A 14,886-nucleotide genomic window follows, 5' to 3' on the forward strand; every position below is an offset into this window, starting at 1 on the left:
CTTACCGAGGACAGACCGCGGGCACTGATCCGGACCAACAGGTCGTCCAACTAGCGGCGGTTCCGCCTGAAGTACCGCTCGAAGTGGCCGTATCCCGGTGACGCTGCTGGAGGAGGTGGTTAAATTCACCAGTGTGAGCGGCTCTGGTGAATGCTACGAAACGAGAGACGTCTCTTTTTCCGGGTTTTCATTGAATAAGTAGCGAGCACCGGCTGCGCCATCTTCAATCCACCGTCCACAACAACTTGAGACCACGCCCCCCGGCGACTGACTACTTTGGCGACGTGTTCGAACCGGGCAGGTGGCAACTAATCACGGCCTGAGCAAGCTACCTGCTACTGATGACTGGCGCTACCGCGACTGAAAAGTCACGTTTGGTGTGAACATACCTTTTTTCTTACTTGTGTTTTATTTTCCCTCTGTGATTCTGACGAGCATAATTAGTAGAATATATAAAATGTTAATTTATATATATGAATATTCTTCTGCACATGTTAATGGTCTCACCATTTTCATCAACATGTATGTTTTTGCACAATTGATTCTGTTTCATTAATGGCCAGATGACTTACATTACAGCAAGATAACTTATGTTTCAATAAATTCATCCTCTCACACTCAACTGAAAATGTCTATTCCGCTCAAACAACTGAATAAATAAACAAACTGTATACAGATAAAGCCATTTAAAAGTTCCCAGCTTTCCATCGTGGCTCTGTGGCAGATCTTTGAAAGGTCTGTGACTAGTCCATGGCTCATTTCATGGACCCCTGCAGGCCCCCAGTGGTAATTTAATCACCTGGGATGATGTAGTCTGCGGGGAGTGCTCCTAAACAGCCTGAGCTGGATTGCATTATTTATCCTTGGGGAAGCGCGAGGATACATTTGGCCCTCAGCAATTTCAATAGTGGAACTGAATCTTTCTCCGTAATGAACAAAATAATACATGACTGAACCCATAAGGATTTGACAGCCATGCGTAGCAAACCCGTCTCCTCAATGTTCAGTACATGTGCACTAAGTTCTGCTTGGCACAAACGCCACTCGGACAAAACAGCATCAACATTGGGCCGATGACCAAAGAAAGATTGAGATATTAACGTGACAATTGTTGTAAGTGGTCTTGATACCTCAGTTTCAACCATTGAACGTCCTGGCAACCTGAGACCACGCCCCCCGCCGACTGAACTACTTTGGCGACGTGTTGGAACCGGGCAGGTGGAAACTAATCACTACCTGAGCAAGCTACCAGCTTACTGACGACTGGCGCTACCACGACTAAAAAGTTGTGTTCGGTGTGAACTTAATTTAATCCAGACTTTAGAAAGACAGAAAAGGCCAAGTGCGCAACGACGACGACAAATGATCAGGATTGTGGTCTCTGAGATGATTTGTAAGAATCCAACCAAACACAGCACAGCAGAGATAGCAAAAAGGGTGGTGGCCAGGTATCCAAAATCTTTTCAAGATGTGATTGATGGTGATGTTACTGGACTTGGACATCATTCCCTGGCAAAGCAACTCCAGTCAAGAGTTGAAAATGTCAAACGACCTGACACACCAAAGATAAAGAAACGCAAAACAGCATCGGGTGATGACACAGATGAAATTACTGTTAAACAAAGAGCAAATGCTCAAGACACATATGTCAACTGGATGCCGAAATATCTTCCCCCTCCCGGAGACTGAGAGTCAGCTCGAAAGAAAAAAAAAAAAAAAAAAAAAGATGGCTGTAGAGACAAACTTCAATTCAGATGCTGTGAAAGAAGTCCACCTATTTCACACAGCGTAAAGAGATCAATAATGGCACAAGCATCCAGAAGTTAAGGCAAGAATGGCCATTTTTGTTCAAGGAAGTTGGCATGGCAACACACTTCCGGGAACTGACTGGTGTGAGTTTAACTGAGTATTTCCTTGCTAATGTGGACAAAAAGGGGGCAAGTCTGTTAAACCTCTTCAAACGTGTTGTTGTACATAAACACAAAGGAGTTCTGGATGCTCTACTCAAGCTTCAAAATGAAATGGGTCTGTCCACTGGTAGCTTGGCAGAGGTCATACAGATGGTGCTTCTTTTACCTGCTCGTTTAATCTGCATCTGTTACATTTAATCGAGAAGACCAGCCTTGCTGAGGACGTTCAGATGGAGAATGTGCCACCAACACCCTGCCTCATTGTGTGTGGTAAGTACACTGAGCCAAACTTGCAAGCTTTCTGTACTAACACTCATTTGCAAATTGTAGCCCACCACTGAAACACGGGTTGACATTTTACTTGATGATAAGTTCTGGCAGTTGTATGACTCTCTTCCTTTATTTTAGGTTAGGTAGCTTTATTGTCAAATATGCTACAGTACAAGACATATAAGCATGGATGAAATATCTGTTCTCTCAGACCTGGACGGCATGACATAAAAATCAACAGACAGGAACAAATAATAAATAATTGATAAATAGACATAGGAGGACACATGGCAACAAAATCATCATCACATCAGTCCATCAGCCACCGGGGGGAGCACCTAGCTCATGACAGGATGAGCAGCACGGCAACATCCTCGACCCTAAACCCTCGCATCGGCTAAGGAAAAACTCTGGGGAAAAAAAAAACCTATCGGATGGAAAACAGAGAAACCTCAAGGTGAGCGTCAGAGGAGGGGTCCCCCACCCAGGATGGCCAGACGTGCAATGGATGGAGCCAAAAGTGCCTGGTGCAGACCCGGGGGCAGAGCAGGAAGGGAGTTCAGCATCATGACAGCCTGGTGGACGAAGCTGTCTTTCAGTCTGCTAGTTCGTGCACGGTGACTCTGGTACCTTCTCCCTGATGGCAGCAGGGTGAAGAGGCTGTGTGACGGGGGGGTCTCTGGCGATCCTCAGGGCTCTCAGTGAGGCGAGTCTTGTAGATGTCCAGGAGGGGTGGAAGAGGGACCCCGATGATCTTCTCAGCAGTCCTCACCACACGCTGCAGGGTCTTGCGCCAGGCGACGGTACATGAGACGGACCACACCGTGACGTTTGGCAGTGACTACTGCTTTAATGTACACTACCCAGTGGAACTACGGTCTACACTGGAATTCCACCAAAGGTAAAAAAAAAACCCTATCTTTCTGTACAATATCACAAATGCAAGGCATATTATATCCTAAGGTTGTTGTTCTTTTTCATAAAGGTGTTTCTTTTCAATAAACCGTGAGAGAGGCATCAACGTTGAGTGGAAGAAGAAGAAAAAAGTGGATGCAGTCAATCTGTCTTCACTCTGATCTCAGACCTTGCTGACCATGAGTGGACCTTAAAGTGATGTTGAGGGATGAAAAAGGTACCCTGGATTATGCACACCACAGCTGTTGTTTGTTTAAGTTTAAGTCTAGTACCGTTTGCACATGTTCAACTTAACTGCGCCGGATTTTGTACTTTAAGCAAGGTGCGATAGTTATTAAAAGATAATTAAAAGATATAATGTTTACAACTTCACAAATAAAGAGTTTCTATATTTGGTATCATGGTGGGTTTTTTTTTTCACAGTAAAGCATTCATTTTTTAGCTAGTAACTGGATTAATTCTGTATTTTATAGTTACAAACAAGTTTTTACAATTAAAAAAATGTTGTTTAACCATTTAAAATATCAGTCTTTCCATTTAAATTTTAAACATTGTTTATTTTTTTTTAATAAACCTTTTTTTCACAGTATAATAATTTATTAAACACATGATTTAACTGGCAAATCAACAGTATCAATGAATTTTTTTTTCATTGTGTGAAGCAAAGTGAAGCAAAAGTTTTACCGTAATTTAACGGTATACACCTACGATATATATGTATATATATATATGCCATGATGGCAACCACGTAATTTTACCCAGATAGCAATAGGACATGAAAGAGTGATGTCACAGTGGAAAAACCACAATGCATTATATGCCAACTGGAAAGGCAACTGTTTACAAACACCATTGGTTGCTCTCTGCGCTGTTCGTTTGTCTGTCTGTTAAACTTTTATCATGACGGAAACATACCATGTTATTAACAGCCAGACTCGTTGCCATGACTATGATTTCATTGATGGAGGAAGAGCCAAGGACTCCAAGGAAGCAACAGTGATGCATTGTGTTGCCTGGATAGCGGCCAAGAGACTTTCAAGCATCACCTCAATGATATCGCTCGACATGTTGCTGCGTTCACAGCAGTTTTGACTAGAAAGTTTGAATATACAAGCTCTGGATTAAAGCAAGCGTGTTGCTGTTTTGCGTAAGTAAAGCGTAGAAAAACTTGGCCCATATATTTTCAGTCATTGACGATTGATTTTGAGTTTGTGAATTTTTGACATTTCGCGATCTCAACATACTTTAACCAAATAATTGATCAAATCATGTGTTGTACTGCTTCACAAGTGTCATGTAGTAGTGCCTCATGGGCTTGCTTACGTATATCAAGGGAACAGATGTCGTTCATCTTAATTTTGACTTTATTGAATGATTCTTTTTTTACATCTTGCATTCATGGCATGATTTTGTTATGAGCTCATCCTTTCTCAGACTGCTGTTACTAAAATGAGGGATTCTTTTCTGAAAAAATCCGGCGTTACAAAAATGGTCATGGTTCAAATAAACAAATAATAATCACTACATCGAGACACGCAAGAAAAATAAATAAGCAATCAAAAAATATCTGAAAAACACCAACCGTGTGGAAATGGTAATAAGCGTCAAACCAAAGTAAAATTAGCGCAATCTCACTTCCGGCCAGCTCGATGAGGATCTTCCCCTTCCTCTGTCGAGAGGGAAGCTCAAGTGGTTGTATGGGGCAAGGGACACTCAACTGGATTTGTGATCCCAAAGCAATCCTGATTAGGTAGGATTCAGTATTCCCACCAGCATGTTTTAAATACGTTATCCAGCATAATAAACGTTCACCACACTGTCCTGTCTTCTTCCAGCATCTTCCTCAAATGCTCAGTTCATCTTTCCTTTTGTGTCCTCAAACATTTGGGAGTCAGCAAAGCTCCCGCAAGCAGCGTCAGAAACTCTTTTCTAGGTGGATCATACGATTTTCTTTTAAGCCCTCTGATGTCCAACTTCGATGTCTTCTGATGGGCTATAAAGTTGCAAGATGCACAAGTTGCACTGTGACACTCTTCAGAAAGAAATGCAATGAAATGAGTCCTCCTGCAGTCCAACAACATGCTCACTTGGTTACTTGGACACACAAAATTTGCCCCTAGGTGTGCATGAGTGGGTGAATGGTGTTTGTGCCCAGTGATTAACAGGTGACCTGTCCAGGGTGTAATCCTGCCTCTTGCCAAATGACTTCTGGGATAGGCTCCAGCACTTCCTGCAACCTTGATCTGGACTAAGCGGTGGTTAACTGATGATGTATGCATGTATGTCCATTGTTTGGTTTATATGCAAGAGTTCTTTTTTTCATTATCTATAAGGCTCACTAGGTTAATTGGACACTCTAAAATTGCCCCTGGGATTGTGTGTGCGTGTGAATGGAGTGTGTGCCCTGCGATTGCCTGGTGACCTGTCCTGCCTTCTCATCCAATGACTGCTGGGATAGGCTTCAGCTCTCCCCACAACCCTGAACAGGACTAAGCGGTGGTGAACTGACAATGTATGTGTGTATGTACGTATATGAATTAAATAATGAATGTATTCACTGAAATGGGGTAATTCTACCACCTACGGTTAACTAATGTAACATACCTGCACGTTGACCCTTCCTCATTGAATTGTGGGAAATTCTCATTCCTGCTTGAATTGTTGAGGAGGTAAGAGACTGGGATCGCTCTGAGTGAATTATTGTTGCAAAATATGTTATGTAATGGTAGAGCTTCGTAAGGCCCATCACTATGATCAAGGATAGATATTATTTCATGTTACACTTAAAATTAGTTTAAAGATTGTCTTAACTATGTTCCAACAAAAGTTATTGGAGTAAAGAGCAATCCAGCTGAATGTGTGGTGTTTCCCTGTGCTGGTATGTGTGTTTTCCTTTTTTTGTATTTGCTATTTTGTGGACATTGTATTTGTGTTGCACTATACGATCACAGCCTGTAAATATTGAATTATGGAAAAATTCTCATTCCCACTTGAATAGTTGAGGAGAAGTTGTAAGAGTCAAGAGCATTCCAGCTGAATGTGTGGTGTTTCCCTGTGCAGTGGTGTCTGAGCGAGAAATATATGAAAGGTTACATTGGTGCTGTGACTCCTCGAAGACTACGCTGGACCGGTTTTCTCGTTGGCGCCACCTGCTGTGTACATCTGGAGCTGCAGTTCCATCTTCAGTGTGGATAACTATCAAGGTTTCTTTTTAAAATCAGGACCGATAAATAAGGGCTTATTCAGTTTTCATTGGAACTGTGTACAGGTTTCCATTTAAATCGCTTGGTTAGTTACACTCTCTGTATTTGCTCTAATTACAACCATATCTTGTTTACATGATTCCAACAGTGATAGAGAAAATACATTTTTGTTTGATGAAAACATTGATACTGGCAGCGAAGTGGGTGATAATGATGTTGGTTACGACTCTTTTACTCGCTATGACCTTTCAGAAAATAACCCATTTCGGAATGATTGGTTAGTTGATGACAACAAGGGGAAGAACTACTTACATTGTGCATCAACACCTCACCAACCTTAATCTAATGCAAATAGGGCTGAACAAATGACTGATGTAGTACAGTAAATCGGAGTACAATTGGCCGAGAGTATTGTTTCCCATCTAAAGATAGCAGCGGCCCCATCTGCTACATACAACAGCACAGGAACCCCCATGATAGTGCACACCACCTCCCATCAGAAACTTCTGGCCTCTCCGGGGTCCAGCATGTCACACAAAGAGAGCTTAAAGACCCACCTTTATTCTGTGGGGATTGTTCTGACAAAGTTGATTTAGTAGCACGGGTGGAGTTGATGGAGGATTGCTTGAGGAAATCGAGTGTCCGTTTGGAGAACCAAACAGAGGAGATTCTTACACACTTGAGGGGTAGAGCTAAAGACGTTGTAAAAGTTGGAGTCAGAAATGGAGGGTTAGACGTTGAGCACCATCGAGATGCTGTGTATGGGATCTTCAGGAAACATTTTTCTGCTGAGCCTTACTCGTCTGTGCCCTTACCAGACTTTTACTCAACTCTCCCCGAAAGTAATGAGGGTCCATATGTCCGCCTTAATAAAGCTGCTGATGTCGCTGCTGGTTGCTTGAGGAGATAAGGCAAAGTGTTTGATGACCCCTGTATTGAAGTTGCCTGCTTGTTTATCATGCACTGTCCCTGCAGGGATCTGGCACTTACATTACGGTCCAAGGCATCAAATAAATGGTCAGCCCGTGAAGTCCAGGAAGTGTTGGATGAATTCCATAGTCGACGCAGGTTTAAGTCACCACCCAGACACAGTGATGTGGTGTTCATGAATAGAGTTGAGGTTAACCCAACACCAGCCAGTGAGCATTCGGAAGAACAGCAGCCAGTTAACCAAGACACAGCTACAATGTAATTCTTCAGTACATTCTTCGTAATTCTTCAGAACATGGCACAGGGTCTTGACCATGATCTCCCATACTTTGGCCTTCTGGACCGAGATCTCATGTCTTGTGAAGTGTCTCATGAGTGGAAAAACAGGTTGTTGCGTGTTATTCAACAGGATGAGTTGGCTTTCTCAAAACACAAAATGGACTGAGTTGAGGCGAACAAATACGTCCATATAATCCATTGGGTGGATGACAGGCCCTTCAGACTGCCGTATCGTCGTGTACCCCCCAGTCAATATGAGAAACTCAGAATTGCTTTGAGTGAAATGGAAGAATTGGGGATAATCCGCAAGTCTCAGAGTGAGGTTTGTCCTCCCCTTGTGCTTGTTGTTAGACCAAATGGTAACCTGCGCATTTGTAACGATTTCAGATGTTTGAATGCCAGAACAGTGAAAGATGCGCATCCCCAAATTCTGTGAAATTCTGTGTCAACTCCACAGCTGTGATAGGAAGCGTGTCTTCGAGAACATACCTCGATACCAGTGTGTTCAACTGCTGCTGAGATAAAGGCTGTGCAACAGGCGCTCCCAAGTCAGGCTACTCCTGTTTGGCTGCAGTGGCTTCTCCTCTGGCGTCAGACCAGCGAGCCTTCGCAGCGCCTGCTTCGGGTTCTTTTCCCACGAGCTTGGTCGACGCCTGCACTTTCTGAAGATTGGACACCAGATTGGAATTGCTCTTTTGGACGTGTCATTGAGCCTCCACATAGCTTGCCGCCACTGCAATATTCCTCTGGTCTTTTACAGCTAAAAGGGAAATATCATAAGAATATATCCACAATGGGAATCCCACACCTGGACCGTCATCGATCGCAGCCATTATTATTTTTGGCACTCATTATTACAAAAGATAACATAGTTCCTATAACGCGTTACTTAATAGCGTGTTCGTCCCAACACTGTCAAACAGACACTCTTGCTGCACTTGGCGGCAAACACATTTTCCCCTAACCCTAACCCTAACCCCTAACCCTCACATCGGGTTTTATAATATCAAACACCATGAAGAGGACAGACGAAATACAGTGTTCTCGTCACCATTTGGTCTGCACAAGTACAATTTAATGCCCCAGGGCCTTACCAACAGCGCCGCAACTTTCATGCGTAAGATGATTTCTATATTTGGGGATAAGAACTTTACCAGTTAGTTGTGTTATCTGGACGACCGGTTGGTTTTTGCGCCGTCGGAAGAGGTGGCTCTTGAACGGTTAAATATGGTGTTTTCACGCCTTGCCGCTAACAACTTGAAACTATCGCCCAGGAAGTGTTATTTTCTGCGTAGATCTGTCAGGTTTCTGAGACCCTATGTGCAGATGATGTTAAGACGGACCCTGACAAGATAAAGGTTATTGTTGATGTGCAAGAAAGTGATTTGTTTGACTCTGATGTTGTCACTATATGTGCAAAAAAAGATCAGATAATTTCTTGGCATGGTGCTATACTATCACCATTTCATTGAGGGTTGTTCTGCTAAAGCCAAACCACTTTTTGACCTGGTATCAGAACCTATTGCCAGCAACAGTAAGGGCAAAAAACACAAACCTAAGATAAAAAAAAGGCCACATCAGACTCACCCCTGTTGATCGGTCTGCTGAATGTAAGGCTGCCTTCTAAACACTGAAATATGAACTTGTCAACAGTGTCATCTTAGCTCACCCAGACTTCACAGCCCCATTTATTCTTGCAATGGATGCTTCATTTGATGGGTTAGGTGCTGTCCTCTCGCAGTTGCCATCAGAGGCGGCATTGCACGGCCAGTGGCGTTTGCCAGTAAAACCCTTTCCTGTTCTCAAATGAATTACCCTGCACATCGACTGGAGTTTCTAGCATTGAAATGGGTGGTTTGTGATAAGTTCAGCCACTGGCTGAAGGGTAGACATTTCACGGTTTGGACGGATGACAATCCCCTAACCTGCATTTTGACCAAGCCTCGGTTGGACATATGTGAACAAAGATGGGTGTCTAAATTGACAGCATAAGAATGGCACTAAGAATGTGTTTGCTGATGCCCTTAGCCAAGAACCATTTGTTCAGTCTTGCATTGGTCACTGACTTGTGACAGAGACCGATGTGTCACTATTGGAGAAGATGCGTGTCTTTAATGATGAAAAGGTTCATGGTGCTTTCAAGTGTACCATGAATTGTCAGAGAGTCGTTGAACAGTTGGAGTCTGTGAATGAGGGTGTAACTGTCATAATTGCCTATGGTCTGACCCAGGTGCAGATGATTGTAGACTGACAGAAGGCACGGACAACGAGATTAAATTAAGAAATTTAATACACAACAATATACAACATAATAGAAGACGGAGACAGGAACTGAGAATGCCGGAGCCAAAACAAGTGAGGTGAATTAATATCAACCTACAAAAGGGGAGAACACAAAAACTTAAAGTGTTGCATGGAGGAGAAACACTCAGACGCAGGAAAAAACAGACGACAATCGTTAAATGACAACGTGAGTATAAGACTCACATGCGGACTAGCTATTAAATTTAGAGGAGCAGAACGAAAGTGGAGCGCGGAGGACAAAACAAAACTAAGAAGCGGCTGAAGCTGAGTTCAAGCGCGCACAGAATTTAGAAAGCTCAGGAGTAAACAACAAAGAAGATTAATCGCGGGAGAGTTACCGAATGACACGAAATTACCATGTAGCACCTTGCAATCTGGAACCCACGAGAAGACATCCACAGAACCGCTGATGACGGAATGAGTTTGTTTCGATCCACGGTGTGACATAGTGCCGTCCGGGCACGGGACCAGGTCTCACGACAGCGTCGCATCTGGTGGTCGACGGAAGGAACAGAGGTCTCAGCTTCCTGGGAGGGAAAGAGAGGCGGTTGATAGCCATATGCGACCATGAAGGGAGACATTCCAGTGGCAGAGGAGATGAGTGTGTTGTGTGCATATTCAACCCAGTGTAGATGAGAGGACCAGGAGGAGGGATCTTGAGCAGAGACACAACGTAGAGACGACTCAAGATCTTGATTGGTCCTCTCCTATGGGAGAATGGGTGAGGCTCCCAAAGCCTTTAGGAAGGCGCGCCAGACTTGGGAAGAGAACTGGGGTCCTCTGTCTGAAACGACGTCTTTGGGGATACCGTGGAGATGGAAGACGTGGAGTGTTAGCAGGTTTGTAGCCTCGAGGGCGGATGGCAACTTTGGAAGAGGTATGAAATGTGCCATCTTGGAGAACCTGTCAACCACCATTATGATCGTTGACATGCCTGCCGACGGAGGAAGACTGGTCACTAAGTCGATGGCGATGTGAGACCATGGGTGATCTGGAAGTGGCAGAGGTTGAAAAAGATCGGCCAGTGGACGGTGGGAGGACTTGGACCTGTTGCAGGTCGTACAGGCTTTGCAGAAGGCCTTAACATCGCGTGTCATACCTGGCCACCAGAAGTGTTGACCAATCAGGTTTCGGGTACGGAAAGTGCCGGGATGACAGTTCAGAAGAATGTCCCACTGCAGGATCTGTGGTCTCAGAAGCTCCGGAAGAAACAGACGGTTGGGAGGACCGAAGCTAGGAGCCGGATGACGCTGGAGGTGGTCGAGGACTGTCTTCTCCACGTCCCACTTGGCAGCACGGATTACACAAGACGGAGGGATGACGGTCTCTGTCTTCTCCAAAGGCATGGGGGTGTCGTGGAGGCATGAGAGAGTGTTAGACTTGGTGTTGCCACTGCCCGGGCGATATGAAATGGAAAAATTAAAGCGTCCAAGGAATGGAGCCCAGCGAGCCTGGCGTGAATTTAGGCGCTTGGCCGTCTGGAGGTATGTGAGGTTCTTGTGATCAGTGAGGACCAGAAAAGGAACCTCCGTGCCCTCAATCCAGTGGCTCCATTCCTGGAGGGCCACGACCATTGCCAGCAGCTCGCAATTGCCGATGTCATAGTTGCTTTCGGGAAAAAAATGTGCATGGGTGTACTTTGAGGTCGCCGGGGTCTCTCTAGGAAAGGATAGCGCCCACCCCTGAATCCGAAGCATCCACCTTGACGATGAATTGACGACTTGGGTCAGGGTGTCGGAGGATGGGAGCGGAAGAGAGTCTTGAGGCGCAGGAAAGCTTGTTCAGCCTCGGGAGTCCAGCAGAAGGCTCGCTTGGTAGATGTGAGAGAGGTTAGAGGAGCGACCACCTTACTATAGTTCCGGATGAAGCGTCTGTAGAAGTTAGCAAATCCAAGAAACTGCTGGAGTTGTTTGCGGCTGGTAGGAGTTTTCCGGTTGGTCACGGCATCAACTTTGGCTGGATCGGGGATGAGACGTCCTTCCCCCAGGATGAAGCCCAGAAAGCTGACCTGCTTGACATGGAACTCACACTTTTCGGCTTTACAAAACACTCTGTTTTCCAGCAGCCTCTGAAGAACCAAGCGGACGTGCTCCTTGTGTTCCTCCTCCCTTCTCGAAAAAAATCAAAATATCGTCAAGATATACATAGACAAAATGATTGATCATGTCACGCAGAATGTCGTTCACTAATGCCTGAAAGACAGCGGGGGCATTAGTGAGGCCAAAGGGCATGACCCGCTATTCAAAATGTCCCAGGGGCGTCTTAAAAGCGGTCTTCCACTCGTCACCCTCCCGAATGTGGACTAAATGATAAGCGTTTCTCAAGTCAAGCTTGGAGAAAATTGTGGCTTGGTTGAGAGGTTCGAAAGCCAGGTCGATTAAAGGAAGGGGATACTTATTACGGACCATTATTTGGTTCAGACCACGATAATCAATGCAGTTACGCAGAGATTTGTCCTTCTTGCTCACAAAAAAGAATCCTGCCCCTAGAGGAGAGGAAGGGGAGCGAATTAACCCTGCCGCCAGAGACTCGTTAATATATTTCTCCAGGGACTCCCTTTTGGGTCGAGAGACGTTGTACAGTCTGCTCGCAGGTAGTGGAGCCCCAGGGATCAAGTCTATGGCGCAATCATAAGGGCGGTGTGGTGGAAGGGACTGAGACTGGTCTTTGTTAAATGGTCGTGGTAGGAAGAAGGGACATGGGAGAGATCCGGAGGCGATGGAAGAGAGGAACGGGGAAGAGAGGAGTGAGCAGAACGTAGACAGTGGGCGTGACAGTGTGTGCTCCAACCTGTGATTTTAGATGTGGACCAGTCGATGTGAGGGTTGCGAGTGGAAAGCCAGGGGAAACCAAGGATCAGGAGACGAGGAGGAAGAAAGGGCCAGGAAAGAGATCATCTCGGTGTGGTTGCCGGAGGTGGTGAGTGTTAATGGAGAAGTGCGGTGTGTGACCCGAGGAAGTGGACTGCCGTCAACCGCTGAGAGGGAGCGAGGAGGGTCCAGCCTGACAATGGAGAGAGACAAGAGATTCAGCGAATGCAGCGTCAATAAAGTTGTCATCTGCGCCATAATCTATAAATGCCTCGACCGGAGTACTGGAGTTATTTTCATGTAAGGCTGCAGAAAAAATAATTCGGCTGATTCTGGACTCAGCAGTACTAACCTTACTAGAGATGGATGGAAGACGGGAGCCCCTGGGACGGACCGAACAGGCACGGATGGTGTGACCAGGTTGACCAAAATACAGGCATAAACCGCGAGATAGTTGGAGCTGACGTTCCTGTGGTGTCAGTTTCGTTCTCCCCACCTGCATAGGCTCAGGGAGATCGGTACCGGATTCAGACAGGGTGAGTATTTTGGTTGGAGAGAACGGGACCGGGTGCACCAGGTGTGGAGTGGATCGTTTCCGTAGTGAATGTTCTCTAATGTGGTTGTCTATGCGTATAGAGAGGAGGATCAGCTCCTCCAGAGAGTTAGGCTCGTCGCGGAGAGAGAGCTGATCCTGAATGGTAGTGGTCAGACCATTAAAATAAGCTGACATGAGAGCTGGTTCGTTCGTTCCAACCTGCTTCTGCAGCAGCAATGCAGAGTCTGACTCCCATAGGGAAACGGCCCATTGACTGGCTTTCTCACGCAGGAGGTTTATGCAGAAAGCTACCTTAGCACGGTCCGTTTGGAAACGGGATGGCTGAGAATCAAAGACAAAAGAGCATTGTGAGAACATGAGAACATTTTTCCAAAAGCCTGGCTTACCCGAATAAACCTCCGGTGTGGGGATGGTCGGTTCATGGCAGGCGGACACAGTGTGTGCTGGTTCAACTGCAGAGGCCGCGGTTGAGGCTGGAGTGGAAACACCAGGATCAACAGAAGGAGCTGCCAGACAATCGAGAACGGAGGAGATACTCTGCAGCTGCTCCAGGACGCACTGTGTTGCTCTCTCGAGAGTCGAGATCCTCGAGCCCTGAATCCCTAAAGCCTTCTGTAAGCCCACAACCACTGCTGGATCAGAAATTTGCTAGATGGTTCTGTCATAATTGCCTAAGGCCTGACCCAGATGCAGATGATTGTAGACTGACAGAAGGCACGGACAACGACATTAAATTAAGAAATTTAATAAACGTCAATATACAACATAATAGAAGACGGAGACAGGAACTGAGGACGCCGGCACCAAAACGCGAACCGGGATATACACAGAGGGACTGGGGGAAAATCTGCAAAACAAGAGAGGTGAATTAATATCGACCTACAAAAGGGGAGAACACAGAAACGCTCGGATAATAACTCACAAGGTCCACTTAACTTAAAGCCCTGCGTGGAGGAGAACACTCAAAGTCACACACAGGGAAAAACAGACGACAATTGTTAAATGAAAAGGTGAGTATAAGACTCAAACGCGGACATACTATTAAATTTAGAGGAGCAGAATGAAAGCAGAGCGCAGAGGAGAAAACGAAACTAAGAAGCGGCTGAAGCGGAGTTCAAACACGCACAGAATTTAGAAAGCTCAGGAGCAAACAACAAGGAAGATTAATCGCAGGAGAGTTAGCAAATGACACGAAGTTACCATGTAGCAGCTTGCAGTCTGGAACCCACGAGAAGATATCCTCAGAACCGCTGATGACGGAATGAGTTCCAGCAGAGCTGCTATTAAGATGGAGATAAAACACGGAACGGAAACTACACAGGGTTAACGAAATAAAAGCATGCGGGGCAGACAATGAACCTGACCTGTGACCTGTGAATCCACGCAGACGACTGATATGTGAAATGAATCACCAGCCAACACGAGTCAAATTCTGTTATTCATCCTTTGTGTAAAACATTGTTCTTTCGGGTTAATTGTAATTTGTTTTGTGGAAACTGATATTGTGAAAACCAATGCCTTTGTGAATCTGTTGAGTCATAGTCATTTGCATAACTGATTGAATGACTCGACATGTTGCATTTCTAAAAGTTCTTGTACAGTTTCTCTGTTTTTTTGTTTTTTTTTTGGTTGTTCACTGGTCATTTTAGCAGAATTTAAGGGAGGTGAATGTAACATAGTGAGTGATGAATGTTAAATTCACTACAAAG

Source organism: Synchiropus splendidus, chromosome 9 (genome assembly GCF_027744825.2).
Source record: "Synchiropus splendidus isolate RoL2022-P1 chromosome 9, RoL_Sspl_1.0, whole genome shotgun sequence".
In the NCBI taxonomy this organism is placed as follows: domain Eukaryota; kingdom Metazoa; phylum Chordata; class Actinopteri; order Syngnathiformes; family Callionymidae; genus Synchiropus; species Synchiropus splendidus.